A 16,626-nucleotide genomic window follows, 5' to 3' on the forward strand; every position below is an offset into this window, starting at 1 on the left:
AAAGTAGGGGTTATAAAACAGCATTTTATTACTGCTACCTCACACCCACAGTGACTTATAACACCTTACTTTAAGACATGGAGTAGCAAAAGGTTGTTATCATCATTCATTTGTAAGCGTGGTTTTTATTCAAGCAAAATACTTAAAAAGTAAAAGCCACACACACTTCACTGTCTCCAAAGATACATTTAATCTGGAACGTTATATTCCTTTACTACAAAAACATACACAACCTTAATAAAAAAGTAATAATATAATAAAACATACACAACCTTAATAAAATAATAGTAATAATATAATGTAAAACATACACAACCTTAATAAAATAATAGTAATAATATAATGTGAAACGAACACAACCTTAATGAAATGATAGTAATAATATAATGTAAAACATACACAACCTTAGTAAAATAATAGTAATAATATAATCTAAAACGTACACATCACCACTATGTAGATGGTTTGTTTGCTCCAATCCACATCAGTACAAGTTATTCTCTGCACTCCGGAACTGCACATCCCACACCAGACAAGAGTTATGATACAATCCAGATATTAACCTACTGTAGCATGGGAGAGTAACCTCTAGTAGCATGGGAGAGAAACCTACAGTAGCTTGGGAGAGTAACCTACAGAGCGTGGGAGAGTAACCTACAGTAGCATGGGAGAGTAACCTACAGTAGAATGAGAGAGTGATTTACAGTAGAATGAGAGAGTAACCTACAGTAGCTGAACAGTCAACTCAGCCATATGGGAGAGTAAACTACAGTAGCTGAACAGTCAGCTCAGCCATATGGAGAATAACCTACAGTAGCATGTAGCTGAACAGTCAACTCAGACATATGGGACAATAACCTAGAGTAGCTGAACAGACAACTCAGCCATATGGGAGAATAACCTACAGTAGCATGTAGCTGAACAGTCAACTCAGCCATATGGGAGAATAACCTACAGTAGCTGAACAGTCAGCTCAGCCATATGGAGAATAACCTACAGTAACATGTAGCTGAACAGTCAACTCAGCCATATAGAGAATAACCTACAGTAGCATGTAGCTGAACAGTCAACTCAGCCACATGGGAGAATAACCTACAGTAGCATGTAGCTGAACAGTCAACTCAGCCGTATGGGAGAATAACCTACAGTAGCATGTAGCTGAACAGTCAACTCAGCCATGTGGGAGAATAACCTACAGTAGCTGAACAGTCAACTCAGCGATATGGGAGAGTAAACTACAGTAGCTGAACAGTCAACTCAGCCATATGGGAGAGTAAACTACAGTAGCTGAACAGTCAGCTCAGCCATATGGAGAATAACCTACAGTAGCATGTAGCTGAACAGTCAACTCAGACATATGGGACAATAACCTAGAGTAGCTGAACAGACAACTCAGCCATATGGGAGAATAACCTACAGTAGCATGTAGCTGAACAGTCAACTCAGCCATATGGGAGAATAACCTACAGTAGCTGAACAGTCAACTCAGCCATATGGAGAATAACCTACAGTAGCTGAACAGTCAGCTCAGCCATATGGAGAATAACCTACGGTAGCATGTAGCTGAACAGTCAACTCAGCCATATAGAGAATAACCTACAGTAGCATGTAGCTGAACAGTCAACTCAGCCACATGGGAGAATAACCTACAGTAGCATGTAGCTGAACAGTTAACTCAGCCGTATGGGAGAATAACCTACAGTAGCATGTAGCTGAACAGTCAACTCAGCAATATGGGAGAATAACCTACAGTAGCTGAACAGTCAACTCAGCCGTATGGAGAATAACCTACAGTATCTGAACAGTCAACTCAGCCATATGGAGAAATACCTACATTAGGATGTAGCTGAACAGTCAACTCAGCCATATGGGAGAATAACGTACAGTAGCATGTAGCTGAACAGTCAACTCAGCCATATGGGAGAATAACCTACAGAAGCTGAACTGTCAACTCAGCCGTATGGAGAATAACCTACAGTGGCTGAACAGTCAACTCAGCCATATGGAGAATAACCTACAGTAACTGAACAGTCAACTCAGCCGTATGGGAGAGTAACCTACAGTAGCATGTAGCCGAACAGTCAACTCAGCCATATGGAGAATAACCTACAGTAGCATGTAGCTGAACAGTCAACTCAGCCATATGGTGTATAACCTACAGTAGCATGTAGCTGAACAGTCAACTCAGCCATATGGAGAATAACCTACAGTAGCTGAACAGTCAACCCAGCCATATGGAGAATAACCTACAGTAGTTGAACAGTCAACTCAGCCATATGGAGAATAACCTACAGTATCTGAACAGTCAACTCAGCCATATGGAGAAATACCTACAGTAGCTGAACAGTCAGCTCAGCCATATGGAGAATAACCTACAGTAGCATGTAGCTGAACAGTCATCTCAGACATATGGGACAATAACCTACAGTAGCATGTAGCTGAACAGTCAACTCAGCCATATGGGAGAATAACCTACAGTAGCATGTAGCTGAAAAGTCAACTCAGCCATATGGGAGAATAACCGACAGTAGCATGTAGCTGAACAGTCAACTCAGCCGTATGGAGAATAACCTACAGTAGTTGAACAGTCAACTCAGCCATATGGAGAAATACCTACAGTAGCTGAACAGTCAACTCAGCCGTATGGAGAATAACCTACAGTATCTGAACAGTCAACTCAGCCATATGGAGAATAACCTACAGTAGCTGAACAGTCAACTCAGCCGTATGGGAGAATAACCTACAGTAGCTGAACAGTCAACTCAGCCATATGGAGAATAACCTACAGTAGCTGAACAGTCAACTCAGCCATATGGGAGAATAACCTACAGTAGGATGTAGCTGAACAGTCAACTCAGCCATATGGGAGAATAACCTACAGTAGCTGAACAGTCAACGCAGCCATATGGAGAATAACCTACAGTGGCTGAACAGTCAACTCAACCATATGGAGAATAACCTACAGTAGCTGAACAGTCAACTCAGCCGTTTTGGAGAATAACCTACAGTAGCATGTAGCTGAACAGTCAACTAAGCCATATGGAGAATAACCTACAGTAGCCGAACAGTCAACTCAGCCATATGGAGAATAACCTACAGTAGCTGAACAGTCAACCCAGCCGTATGGAGAATAACCTACAGTACTTGAACAGTCAACTCAGCCATATGGAGAATAACCTACTCTAGGATGTAGCTGAACAGTCAACTCAGCCATATGGGAGAATAACCTACAGTAGCTGAACAGTCAACTCAGCCATATGGAGAATAACCTACAGTGGCTGAACAGTCAACTCAACCATATGGAGAATAACCTACAGTAGCTGAACAGTCAACGCAGCCGTTTTGGAGAATAACCTACAGTAGCATGTACCTGAACAGTCAACTCAGCCATATGGAGAATAACCTACAGTAGCCGAACAGTCAACTCAGCCATATGGAGAATAACCTACAGTAGCTGAACAGTCAACCCAGCCGTATGGAGAATAACCTACAGTACTTGAACAGTCAACTCAGCCATATGGAGAATAACCTACAGTAGGATGTAGCTGAACAGTCAACTCAGCCATATGGGAGAATAACCTACAGTAGCTGAACAGTCAACTCAGCCATATGGAGAATAACCTACAGTGGCTGAACAGTCAACTCAACCATATGGAGAATAACCTACAGTAGCTGAACAGTCAACTCAGCCGTTTTGGAGAATAACCTACAGTAGCATGTAGCTGAACAGTCAACACAGCCATATGGAGAATAATCTACAGTAGCCGAACAGTCAACTCAGCCATATGGAGAATAACCTACAGTAGCTGAACAGTCAACCCAGCCGTATGGAGAATAACCTACAGTAGTTGAACAGTCAACTCAGCCATATGGAGAATAACCTACAGTAGCATGTAGCTGAACAGTCAACTCAGCCATATGGGAGAGTAAACTACAGTAGCATGTAGCTGAACAGTCAACTCAGCCATATGGGAGAGTAAACTACAGTAGCTGAACAGTCAGCTCATCCATATGGAGAATAACCTACAGTAGCATGTAGCTGAACAGTCAACTCAGCCATATGTGACAATAACCTACAGTAGCATGTAGCTGAACAGTCAACTCAGCCATATGGGAGAATAACCTACAGAAGCTGAACAGTCAACTCAGCCGTATGGAGAATAACCTACAGTGGCTATACAGTCAACTCAGCCATATGGAGAATAACCTACAGTAGCTGAACAGTCAACTCAGCCGTATGGGAGAGTAACCTACAGTAGCATGTAGCCGAACAGTCAACTCAGCCATATGGAGAATAACCTACAGTAGCATGTAGCTGAACAGTCAACTCAGCCATATGGAGTATAACCTACAGTAGCATGTAGCTGAACAGTCAACTCAGCCATATGGAGAATAACCTACAGTAGCTGAACAGTCAACTCAGCCGTATGGAGAATAACCTACAGTAGCATGTAGCCGAACAGTCAACTCAGCCATATGGAGAACAACCTACAGTAGCTGAACAGTCAACCCAGCCATATGGAGAATAACCTACAGTAGTTGAACAGTCAACTCAGCCATATGGAGAATAACCTACAGTATCTGAACAGTCAACTCAGCCATATGGAGAAATACCTACAGTAGCTGAACAGTCAGCTCAGCCATATGGAGAATAACCTACAGTAGCATGTAGCTGAACAGTCAACTCAGACATATGGAGAATAACCTACAGTAGCTGAACAGTCAACTCAGCCGTATGGGAGAATAACCTACAGTAGCATGTAGCTGAACAGTCAACTCAGCCATATGGGAGAATAACCTACAGTAGCATGTAGCTGAACAGTCAACTCAGCCATATGGGAGAATAACCTACAGTAGCATGTAGCTGAACAGTCAACTCAGCCATATGGGAGAATAACCGACAGTAGCATGTAGCTGAACAGTCAACTCAGCCGTATGGAGAATAACCTACAGTAGTTGAACAGTCAACTCAGCCATATGGAGAAATACCTACAGTAGCTGAACAGTCAACTCAGCCGTATGGAGGATAACCTACAGTAGCTGAACAGTCAACTCAGCTGTATGGAGAATAACCTACAGTATCTGAACAGTCAACTCAGCCGTATGGGAGAATAACCTACAGTAGCATGTAGCTGAACAGTCAACTCAGCCATATGGGAGAATAACCTACAGTATCTGAACAGTCAACTCAGCCATATGTAGAAATACCTACAGTAGCTGAACAGTCAACTCAGCCATATGGAGAATAACCTACAGTAGCTGAACAGTCAACCCAGCCGTATGGAGAATAACCTACAGTAGTTGAACAGTCAACTCAGCCATATGGAGAATAACCTACAGTAGCATGTAGCTGAACAGTCAACTCAGCCATATGGGAGAATAACCTACAGTAGCATGTAGCTGAACAGTCAACTCAGCCATATGTAGAATAACCTACAGTAGCTGAACAGTCAACCCAGCCGTATGGAGAATAACCTACAGTAGCTGAACAGTCAACTCAGCCATATGGGAGAATAACCTACAGTAGCATGTAGGTGAACAGTCAACTCAGCCATATGGGAGAGTAAACTACAGTAGCTGAACAGTCAGCTCAGCCATATGGAGAATAACCTACAGTAGCATGTAGCTGAACAGTCAACTCAGCCATATGGGAGAGTAACCTACAGTAGCATGTAGCTGAACAGTCAACTCAGCCATATAGGAGAGTAAACTACAGTAGCTGAACAGTCAGCTCAGCCATTGTGGAGAGTAAACTACAGTTGCATGTAGCTGAACAGTCAACTCAGCCGTATGGAGAATAACCTACAGTAGCTGAACAGTCAACTCAGCCATATGGAGAATAACCTACAGTAGCTGAACAGTCAACTCAGCCGTATGGAGAATAACCTACAGTAGCATGTAGCTGAACAGTCAACTCAGCCATATGGAGAATAACCTACAGTAGCTGAACAGTCAACTCAGCCATATGGAGAATAACCTACAGTAGCTGAACAGTCAACTCAGCCATATGGAGAATAACCTACAGTAGCTGAACAGTCAACTCAGCCATATGGAGAATAACCTACAGTAGCATGTAGCTGAACAGTCAACTCAGCCATATGGAGAATAACCTACAGTAGCTGAACAGTCAACTCAGCCATATGGAGAATAACCTACAGTAGCATGTAGCTGAACAGTCAACTCAGTCATATGGAGAATAACCTACAGTAGCTGAACAGTCAACTCAGCCATATGGAGAATAACCTACAGTAAGTGAACAGTCAACTCAGCCATATGGGAGAGTAACCTACAGTAGCTGAACAGTCAACTAAGCCATATGGGAGAGTAACCTACAGTAGCTGAACAGTCAACTCAGCCATATGGGGAGAATAACCTACAGTAGCTGAACAGTCAACTCAGCCATATGGAGAATAACCTACAGTACCTGAACAGTCAACTCAGCCATATGGAGAATAACCTACAGTAGCTGAACAGTCAACTCAGCCGTATGGAGAATAACCTACAGTAGCATGTAGCTGAACAGTCAACTCAGCCATATGGGAGAATAACCTACAGTAGCTGAACAGTCAACTCAGCTATATGGGAGAATAATCTACAGTAGCTGAACAGTCAACTCAGCCATATGGAGAATAACCTACAGTAGCTGAACAGTCAACTCAGCCATATGGGAGAATAACCTACAGTAGCTGAACAGTCAACTCAGCCATATGGGAGAATAACCTACAGTAGCATGTAGCTGAACAGTCAACTCAGCCGTATGGGAGAATAACCTACAGTAGCTGAACAGTCAACTCAGCCATATGGAGAATAACCTACAGTAGCTGAACAGTCAACTCAGCCATATGGAGAATAACCTACAGTAGCTGAACAGTCAACTCAGCCATATGGAGAATAACCTACAGTAGCTGAACAGTCAACTCAGCCATATGGAGAATAACCTACAGTAGCTGAACAGTCAACTCAGCTATATGGAGAATAACCTACAGTAGCTGAACAGTCAACTCAGGATTCATTTCCTTTTACTTTGAGTCCTTAGTGGTGAATTACTACGACAATAAAGAGAACAGTCCTTCTGTTATCAGTTCATTGTATTGTTATTGCATATGTTTTGTTATTTTATTATAATGTATTATACATTTGTATTGTTATATATTGTATGTACTTGACAAGGTAAATTGAATAAGCAGAAAAAAGTTTACGATTGATAGTACTTAGCATAATCCTATTTAGCAGTTCAGAGTACCGAGGATGAATCCTATTTCTCACAGATCCATCTGTATTTATAGGAACAGTAATAGTCCCACCATTCTCCTTTGTCTGATGTCCAGGAGTAGAAATACACACAGTTGTCAGCCACGCCACCATTAGGCTCTCCACTGTTCCAATAACTGTAGAAGAAACAACACATAGAATCAGACTGTCCACTGTTCCAATAACTGTAGAAGAAACAACACATAGAATCAGACTGTCCACTGTTCCAATACCTGTAGGAGAAACAACACACAGAATCAGGCTGTCCACTGTTCCAATACCTGTAGGAGAAACAACACATAGCATCAGACTGTCCACTGTTCCAATACCTGTAGGAGAAACAACACATAGAATCAGACTGTCCACTGTTCCAATACCTGTAGAAGAAACAACACATAGAATCAGACTGTCCACTGTTCCAATACCTGTAGGAGAAACAACACATAGAATCAGACTGTCCACTCTGAACCTACTACTCCAGAAGTGACGTCATAGTGACACAGAATTCATGAATGTCTTACTTTGTGGTCAGTGGTGTGTCGTCCACCCATTTCCAGGTCCCCTCAGTAACAGAGTCAGTCAGACCAATCCAGACATAGTCATATACTCCACATAACCAATTGACCAATGTCTGTAGTTAAGGGAGAGAGACAACATTGTTAATCTCTCTCTCTCTCTCTCTCTCTCTCTCTCTCTCTCTCTCTCTCTCTCTCTCTCTCTCTCTCTCTCTCTCTCTCTCTCTCTCTCTCTCTCTCTGTGTGTGTGTGCATGCTGGGAGTTTTTTGGAGTTTGAGTGTTTGGTGCGGAGGACTCTGTCCTAACTTTCTAGACTCTTTTCTTGATCTTTTTCTTACATTTTATTTTCTATGGTGGAGGGTTAATGCAATATTTGTTTTAGCGGTATCCACCGTTTTTTTCAGAGTTAAGGTGGAAGAGGACAGAGTAAGGTTTCTGGGGTTTGCAAGGTGTGGTATGCGCGATTCCTTCTCAGCCTAGCGCGGAGGAGACGCTGTCGATACGGCATGGATTCAGGTGTGTTCCTGAGAATGGAGTTAAGGTGGAGGAGGTTCTGCTCGCGGTCGGCGAACAGGTAGGAGCTGAATTTATACATTCTGCTTCTAGAATGAACAAAGCAGTGGTGGTCTTCATGAAAAGAGAAAATTTGGTTGGTAGGCTAATTGCTAGCGGAATATTTGTAAGGGATGTGTTGGTGCCAGTTTTACCTCTTTCCACCCCTTCGACAAGAGTAGTTGTTGCAAATTTACCTCCGTTTATTACGGACTATCAAATCAGGAAAGAGCTGAGTCGTTTTGGTAAGTTTGCTAGCGGGTTTCGTGTACTGTCGGCAGGTTTTCAGGCAGCTGCTGTTAAGCACGTTGTTTCGTTCGGAGGCAAGTGTTTATGTTTCTGAACAACAATGAGCAACAGCTAAATGTGCATTTTAAAGTGAGGCATGGGGAGGGGCTCTATGCAGGGTTTGCCAGCACAGACAGTCTACGGTGTTTTGAGTGTGGGGATTTGGGGCATAAGAGCTTTGCGTGCCCACATAAAGGCCATAGACAAAGTGAGGGTACAAGCGCCGGTGGGGGAAATCGAGGTCAAAGTGCAGGGGGAAATGAGATGCAGACAGCAGAGGCTGGGCCTAGTAACCAGGGATGGTGGGGTAGCTGAGGCTGGGTCTAGTAAGGCAAGAGATGGTGGGGTAGAGGAGGCTGGGTCTAGTCAGACTAGAGATGGTGGTGTAGTGGAGGCTGGGTCTAGTCAGGCTAGAGATGGTGGTGTAGCGGAGGCTGGGTCTAGTCAGGCTAGAGATGGTGGGGTAGTGGAGGCTAAGCCTAGTCAGGCTAGAGATGGTGGGGTAGCTGAGGCTGGGCTTAGCTATGATATGGAGGATGGTGTAAATGATGCTGGGCCTAGTCATGCTATGGAGGGTGGTGTAGAGGATGCTAGGTCTAGTCAGGTTATGCTAGTGGATGAGGAGAGTATAGTGGGGAAGTGTAAGAGACTAGGGGGGAGGAGGAGGGTGCCAAGCGGAAAAGGAAAAAGGGTGTGGTTAAAGGCACAATGGAAATTTTGCCTGTTGCTGTGGGGGATGCCATGACCAGAGAGGAAGAGCAGGTGGTCAGGGTGGGAGATAGAGATGAGGAGGAAAGTGAGTCTGAGGAAGAGGATGAGGAGATATTTTTTCAGACTCCTCTTCAATAGGCCCGGAGCTGACAGCCAGTCAAGCAGAGGGGTCTAAGTACACGTTGAGAGAACTGACAAAGTTCCTGAATGAGACCAAGGGGAAAAAAGTTAATCTTGAGGCTTTTTTCCCTGATTCAAGAAAGTTTGTACGATCAGTACAACATGCTGTGAAAAATGAGGGGCATGGTGTCCTCTCACCCAGGAAACGGTTTAGGTTGAGGAAGTGGGTCACAACAGTGCGTAAGGGTTTACCTTCGGACACTGTTTAGATGTATACTTTCTTTCTGACACTGGGACTTTTGAGCTTTGCTATTGGTCTTTTTCTCTGCTGGCTTTTCTCCCACTTCTTATGGAGACTCTTCGCGTAGGCTCGCTCAATATAAATGGCGCCAGAGATGCGGGAAAGAGGAGTGTGTTGGGTGAATATGTAAAACAAAAAAAAGTACAGGTGTTGTTTCTGCAGGAGACACATAGTGATGTGTTGAATGAAGTCGATTGGGGGCTCTGGTGGAAAGGGGCAAGTGTGTTGAGCCATGGGACAAATCTTAGTGCAGGAGTGGCAGTCCTTTTTGCACCGGGTCTGTCTGTAAAAATTTGCTCCTCAAAGGAGGTGTGTAGGGGTAGGCTCCTTGTTGTTAAAGCAGAAATTAACAACATGGGTTTTGTCTTTATAAATGTGTATGCGCCTAACACAGGGAGAGAAAAAAGGGTTCTATTTGGGAGTCTTAGACAGGAACTCTCACAGGTAGCGCCTGAGGAGACACTGGTGGTCGGAGGGACTGGAACTTCACAATGTATTTTACAAAAGACAGAAATGGGGAAGAGCCTCATTCAGTGTCAGTGGGAGTGTTAAGGGACATTATTAATCAGTTCGACTTAGTGGATGTTTGGAGAACTAAACATCCGAACACAAGACAGTACACATGGGTGAAGGTTTTTGGGGCTAGGGTGGGTGCAGCCCGACTTGATCGGTTTTATATGTCTAGGAATCGGAGCAATAGGCTGTTGGGCGCTACCATTCTCCCGGTGGGGTTTTCCGATCATCACATAACCATGGCTCGGCTGTCTATTTCACCAGGGCCCCGGCAGGTATCCTATTGGAAATTCAATGTAAAGCTCTTACAAGATGCCACTTTTGCGCAGGTTTCCAGACCTTCTGGGAAAGGTGGAGGCAGCAAATAGAGGAGTATGAGTCTCTGAGCCAATGGTGGGATGTGGGGAAAGTCCAAATTCGGCTTTTCTGTCAACAATACACAGCTCTCTCATCCTCAGAGGCTAGGAGAGTATTGGGGGAACTAGAGCGGTGTATTAGTGAGATGGAGGTAGAGATGGTGGGGCAAGGCAATGTAGGCCTCCAGGCTAATTTAGCTGAATTACGCAGGGACCTGGGCAGTTTTTTCCAGGTTAAAGCAAAGGGAGCACTTGTAAGAGCTAGATTCTCCATGCTCAATGAGATGGATGCTCCCAGCTCCTTCTTCTTTGGTTTGGAAAGACAGAGCAGTGAAACCAAAGGTATGCATTGTCTACGGCTGTCTGATGGGCGGGTGACCTCTGTGGTGGGTGAGATGCGGGAGCGGACTGTGGAGTTTTATACTGAATTGTATAGGGCAGAAGAGTGTGATCCTTTGTGTGCTCAGGTCTTGTTCACAGGACTCCCTAAACTCTCTCTGGCACAGAGGGACGATTTGGACGTTCCTCTGTTGTCCCATGAACTGGCAGAGGCCGTAACCCAGATGTCCCCCGGTCGTGCACCGGGGTCGATGGACTCCCAGTGGAGTTTTATAAAAAATTCTGGGGAATAATTGGACAGGACTTCTTTTGCGTGTTGCGTGAATGCATCGGGGTAGGAGAGTTGCCGATGAGCTGCCGTCGGGCGGCTCTGACTCTCCTGCCCAAAAAAGGGGACTTGTGTGAACTTAAGAACTGGAGGCCTGTGGCATTGCTCTGTGCGGACTACAAGATATTTGCCAAGGTCCTCTCTAACAGACTGAAGTCCCACTTGGACTCGATGGTACTTAAGGACCAAACATATTGTGTACCGGGACGCTCAATCACGGACAACCTGTTCTTAATTAGGGACATGTTGGACTTGTCGAGAGGTTCTAATGTGAACTTTGGACTGGTCTCTTTAGATCAAGAGAAGGCTTTTGACAGAGTGGACCATGAATATCTGTTTAATGTGATGTCTGTGTTTGGGTTTGGGAGGAGTTTTTTGACCTGTGTGAAGCTATTGTATGCTGGGGCGTCATGTATGGTTAAGGTGGGAGGGGGGCTCAGTAGGCCAGTCTGGGTGAGACGGGGCATTAGACAAGGATGCCCTCTATCTGGGCAGTTATACACACTAGCCATTGAGCCTTTTTTAGGACTGCTACACAGGAGACTGCAGGGAGTGTGCTGGACAGGTATGGGTGTGGTGACAGCCATAGCAGTGTCAGCATATGCAGATGATGTTTCTGTGATGGTCAGGGATGGTAAGGATATGCAGGCACTGGAGACCAGTCTGAAGGTGTACGAGGGAGCTTCATCAGCTAAGGTAAACTGGGGCAAGAGCAAAGCTCTGTTATGTGGGGCATGGGGGGATAGGGCTCCTCCTCTGCTTCCAGGGGTTTGCAGTGGGGTTGTGAAGGGCTTAAAGTGTTGGGGGTGTACCTGGGCTCGGAGAGGTGGGTCAGGAAGAACTGGGAGGGGCTGTCACAGGCAGTGGTGTCAAGACTGGCCAGGTGGAGGTGGCTCCTGTCCCAAGTGTCATATAGAGGGAGGGTGCTGATAATTAACAACCTGGTGCCATCTTCCCTGTGGCATAAACTGGCTGTCCTCAACCCCCCCGCCGGTCGGCTCGCAGGCCTGCAACGCAAGCTGGTGGACTTCTTCTGGTCGGGCCATCACTGGCTGAGGGCGGCAGTGTTGTATATGACCGTCCACGAATGAGGACAGGGCCTGGTGGAACTGGAGAGCAGGATGGCTGCTTTCCGGCTAAAGGCGGCACAGAGACTGCTGTACCATACTGATGTTGGCTGGAGGGAACCAGCATGCGCGCTGCTGAGGAGAGCTGGAGATTTAGGGTTGGACCGGCAGCTGTTCCTCATGAAGCTGGAGAGGCTGAGTACAGCAGGTCTCTCAGATTTTTACTCTGCGGTGCTGAGGGCCTGGCAGCTGCTAAGGCACACACCGAGAAGGGGGTGTGGAGCCTGGGCTGTGGGTGTGGGAGGAGCCTATCTTCCACAACCCAGCCATCCCTCTGAGATCGGTCCAGTCGGCCACCCTGCAGAGGCAACTGATGGCAGGGGGTGTAAAAAGGCTGGGTGACTTGAGACTCCTGGGAGAGGAGGGGTGGAAAAGCCCGGAAGTCTTGGCACAGCAAACAGGAATAACGTCTCTTAGGCTGCTGGAGAGATTCCTGGAGGAGGTCCAGGAGGCACCGTCTGAGCCGGTAAGGGGGATGTTTGAGCAGCCAAAGGGAGAGGGGCCACCAATGTTTCCGCCACTGCAGGTGACGGCAGAGACTGGAGACTGGCAAAGGGGTCTGGAGGACTTGTTAGATTTTAACACTCCGAGCCTGGGGGAGTTTGAAGGGGTGGGAGGTAAAGCCCTCTACAACCTCTGTGTTAAGGTGAGGAACATTAGGAGCCTAACAGGAGTGAAGGCACATCAGTGGCAGGGTGTATGTGGAGCGGAGAGTATGGTGGGTTTTAGATGGAGGGGGCTCTACAAACCCCCAGTACCAAAGAGGTCAGGGGACCTCCAGTGGAGGGTTCTTCATGGAGCCCTGGCCACTAACAGCTGGTTGGCACGGGTTGAACCGGGAGCCGGGCAGGAGTGTCCTTTCTGTAAAATGAAAGAAACTGTGATTCATGTGTTTTCTGTGTGCACCAGATTAATGCCATTAATGTCTCTGTTGGAATGTCTGTGTGAGAGGTTGGGGGTGGTCTTTACTGGTGAGGTGTTCATAATGGGATACAGGTATTCAAGTAAAGAGAAGGAAAAATGTGTTTTGTTGAATTTTCTGTTTGCTCAGGCAAAGTTAGCTATTTGGCTAACAAGGAGGAACAGGGTCAAAGGTGGGGGGGATAACAGACCCTTTATTATTGTTTAATGGGATGGTCTCTGCGCGCCTTAGGGTTGAGTTTGAGTTCTATAAAATGATAAAAAGTGTGGAGATGTTTCAGGAGATATGGTGTGTTGGGGGGGCTGTCTGTATAGCTGGGGAAGATGTTTTGGATATACGGTTGTAGGAGTGGGTATTGTCTTGAGTATTGTGATGTTGGTTTGTATCATGTGGTTGCTGGAAAGGCAAGTATGGTACATGTATGCATTACAGGATGTATTTTTGGTTTTATTTTTAAGGGGGAGGTTGGGTGGTGAGTTTTAAATGAAATGAGAATGTTTCAGTAAAGAAAGTCAAAAGTCTCTCTCTCTCTCTCTCTCTCTCTCTCTCTCTCTCTGAAACATATGTTTACATTGTCAAAGCAAGTTAACTAGATTATAAACAAAACTGAAATAAACAATACAAATGAACAGTAAACATTATACTTACAAAAGTTCCAAAACAATAAAGATATTTCAAATGTCATATTATTTGCAAGTAGTTAAAGTACTAAATAAATCAATAAAGATAGTAAAGAAAATAAAAATGCAAATCAATTTATAAAATTTCTGACATGCATTTTTCTGGATATTTTTGTTGTTATTCTGTCTCTCACTGTTCAAATAAACCAACCATTAGAATTATAGACTGATCCTTTCTTTGTCAGTGGGCAAACGTACAAAATCAACAGAGGATCAAATACTTTTTTTCCCCCACTGTAGCCGGTCTTCTGTTGAGTGCCAGGTGTGCCTACGGCGGCCTTTCTCAATACAAGGCTATACTCACTGAGTCTGTATATAGTCAAAGCTTTCCTTAAGTCTGGGTCAGTCACAGGGGTCAGGTATTCTACCACTGTGTTCTCTCTGTTTAGAGCCAGATATCATTCTAGTTTGCTCTATTTTTTTGTTAATACTTTCTAACATGTCAAGTAATTATTATTTGTGTAATTGTGTTGCTGTCCTGGTGCTCTGTGGGGTCTGTTTGTGTTTTTGAACAGAGACCCAGGACCAGCTTGCTTAGGGGACTCTTCTCCAGATTCATCTCTCTGTAGGTGATGGCTTTGTTATGGAAGGTTTGGGAATCGCTTCCTTTTAGGTGGTTGTAGAATTTAACGACTCTTTTCTGGAATTTGATAATTAGCGGGTATCGGCCTAATTCTGCTTTGTATGCATCATTTGGTGTTTTACATTGTACACAGAGGATATTTTTTAGAATGATGTATGCAGAGTCTCAATTTGATGTTTGTCCCATTTTGTGAATTCTTGGTTGGTGAGCGGCAATGGGTTCTATAACTGATTAAAACAATGTTTAGCCAGATCCTAATTGGTATGTCAATTTTATGTTCCTTCTGATGGCATAGAAGGCCCTTCTTGCCTTGTCTCTCAGATCGGTCACAGCTTTGTGGAAGTTACCTGTGGAGCTGATGTTTAGACCGAGATATGTATAGTTTTGTGTGCTCTAGGGCAACGGTGTCTAGATGGAATTTTTATTCATGGTCCTGGCAACTGGACCTTTTATGGAACACCCATTATTTTTGTCTTACTGAGATTTACTGTCAGGGCCCAGGTCTGTCAGGGCCCAGGTCTGATAGAATCTGTGCAGAAGATCTAGGTGCTGCTGTTGGCCCTCCTTGGTTGGGGACAGAAGCTCCAGATCATCAGCAAACAGTAGACATTTGACTTCAGATTATAGTAGGGTGAGACCGGGTGCTGCAGACTGTTCTAGTGCCCTCGTCAATTCGTTGATATATATGTTGAAGAGGGTGGGGCTTAAGCTGCATCCCTGTCTCACTCTCTTTTGTCACTCACTCACTCACTCACTCACTCACTCACTCACTCCCACTCACTCACCCTCTCGCTTTGTCACACACCTGTTTCTCTTCGCTGTTGATGACCACCAGGTCTGCTCCTCTATTTCTGCAGTCCTGTCTGCTCTCCTCCCAGGATTTGTACTCAGTAGAGACGTAGTAACAACTGCTACCAAGCTTCTTCCATTCTTGCGGACACACTAGAAGTTGAACATTTCTTGCTTTAGTCACTTTAATACGACGTTTAATTAAGTATCAATCAAACACTCAAGGAAGACACTAACTAATGGACGGTTTGGAAGCATCATTTTTCATTTAATATAAGTTAAATTCCTGTCTGTAAGTGACGTGAACTGATACAGAGACTGTCAAACAGAATAGTCATGAGACTATTTGACTCACCTTTCTCAACTAAAGATTGTTTCAGACGTTCTATCTCTTTCTGTAGCTGGTCTCTCTCTTTGGTCAGGGTGTTGTATCTGGTCTGTAGCTGGTCTCTCTCTTTGGTCAGGGTGTTGTAGCTGGTCTGTAGCTGGTCTCTCTGTTTGGTCAGGGAGTTGTTGCTAGTCTGTAGCTGGTCTCTCTCTTTGATCAGGGTGTTGTAACTGGTCTGTAGCTGGTCTCTCTCTTTGGTCAGGGTGTTGTAACTGGTCTGTAGCTGGTCTCTCTCTTTGATCAGGGTGTTGTAACTGGTCTGTAGCTGGTCTCTCTCTTTGGTCAGGGTGCTGTTGCTAGTCTGTCGCTGGTCTCTCTCTTTGGTCAGGGTGTTGTTGCTAGTCTGTAGCTGGTCTCTCAAGTTGTTGCCGCTGGTCTGTAACTGGTCTCCATCTTTGGTCAGGGTGTTGTAACTGGTCAATTGGTTTCTCTCTGAAATAATGAGATCATTGAACAAGGTAACAGTGGAAAAGTTAATCAGACATTACCAAGGTTGGGGTCAGTTGCATTCAATTCCAGTCAATTCAGGAAATACACTGGAATTCCAATTGATTTCCAATTTTTGGAATTTAAATTTGGCTTACTTTCTGAATGGAATTGACTGAAATGTAAATGTAATTGAACCCTGGTCATTACATCACTGATGATGAAGAATGTTTGAGTGAGAACATATCAAACTCACGGTAGAGTAACAGGCCTATGATCCCAGCCAGTAGGAGAACACACAGCAGCCCCAGACACACTGCAACAGCTCCAGAGTATCTCTTCCACCACTGACAAAACACTGAAGCACAAATGATTACCATAAGAACTTGCTCTTTATCAGCGTTGTAGTTGGTTTCTACATATGTGTCCAGTTTCT

The 16,626-nt window shown here is 44.7% G+C and overlaps 1 long non-coding RNA gene across 1 annotated transcript; it reads right to left on the bottom strand.

Annotated features, from left to right (window-relative positions):
- Positions 1-7,140: 7,140 nt before the first annotated feature.
- Positions 7,141-15,891, bottom strand: LOC123738994 (uncharacterized). The gene is made up of 4 exons (XR_006767585.1): positions 15,732-15,891; positions 15,393-15,529; positions 7,773-7,882; positions 7,141-7,388 (listed from the first exon to the last, which is right to left on the bottom strand). It is a non-coding gene; the product is annotated as an uncharacterized lncRNA (long non-coding RNA).
- Between the last annotated feature and the right edge of the window lie 735 nt (positions 15,892-16,626).

Source organism: Salmo salar, unplaced genomic scaffold (genome assembly GCF_905237065.1).
Source record: "Salmo salar unplaced genomic scaffold, Ssal_v3.1, whole genome shotgun sequence".
Lineage (NCBI taxonomy): Eukaryota > Metazoa > Chordata > Actinopteri > Salmoniformes > Salmonidae > Salmo > Salmo salar.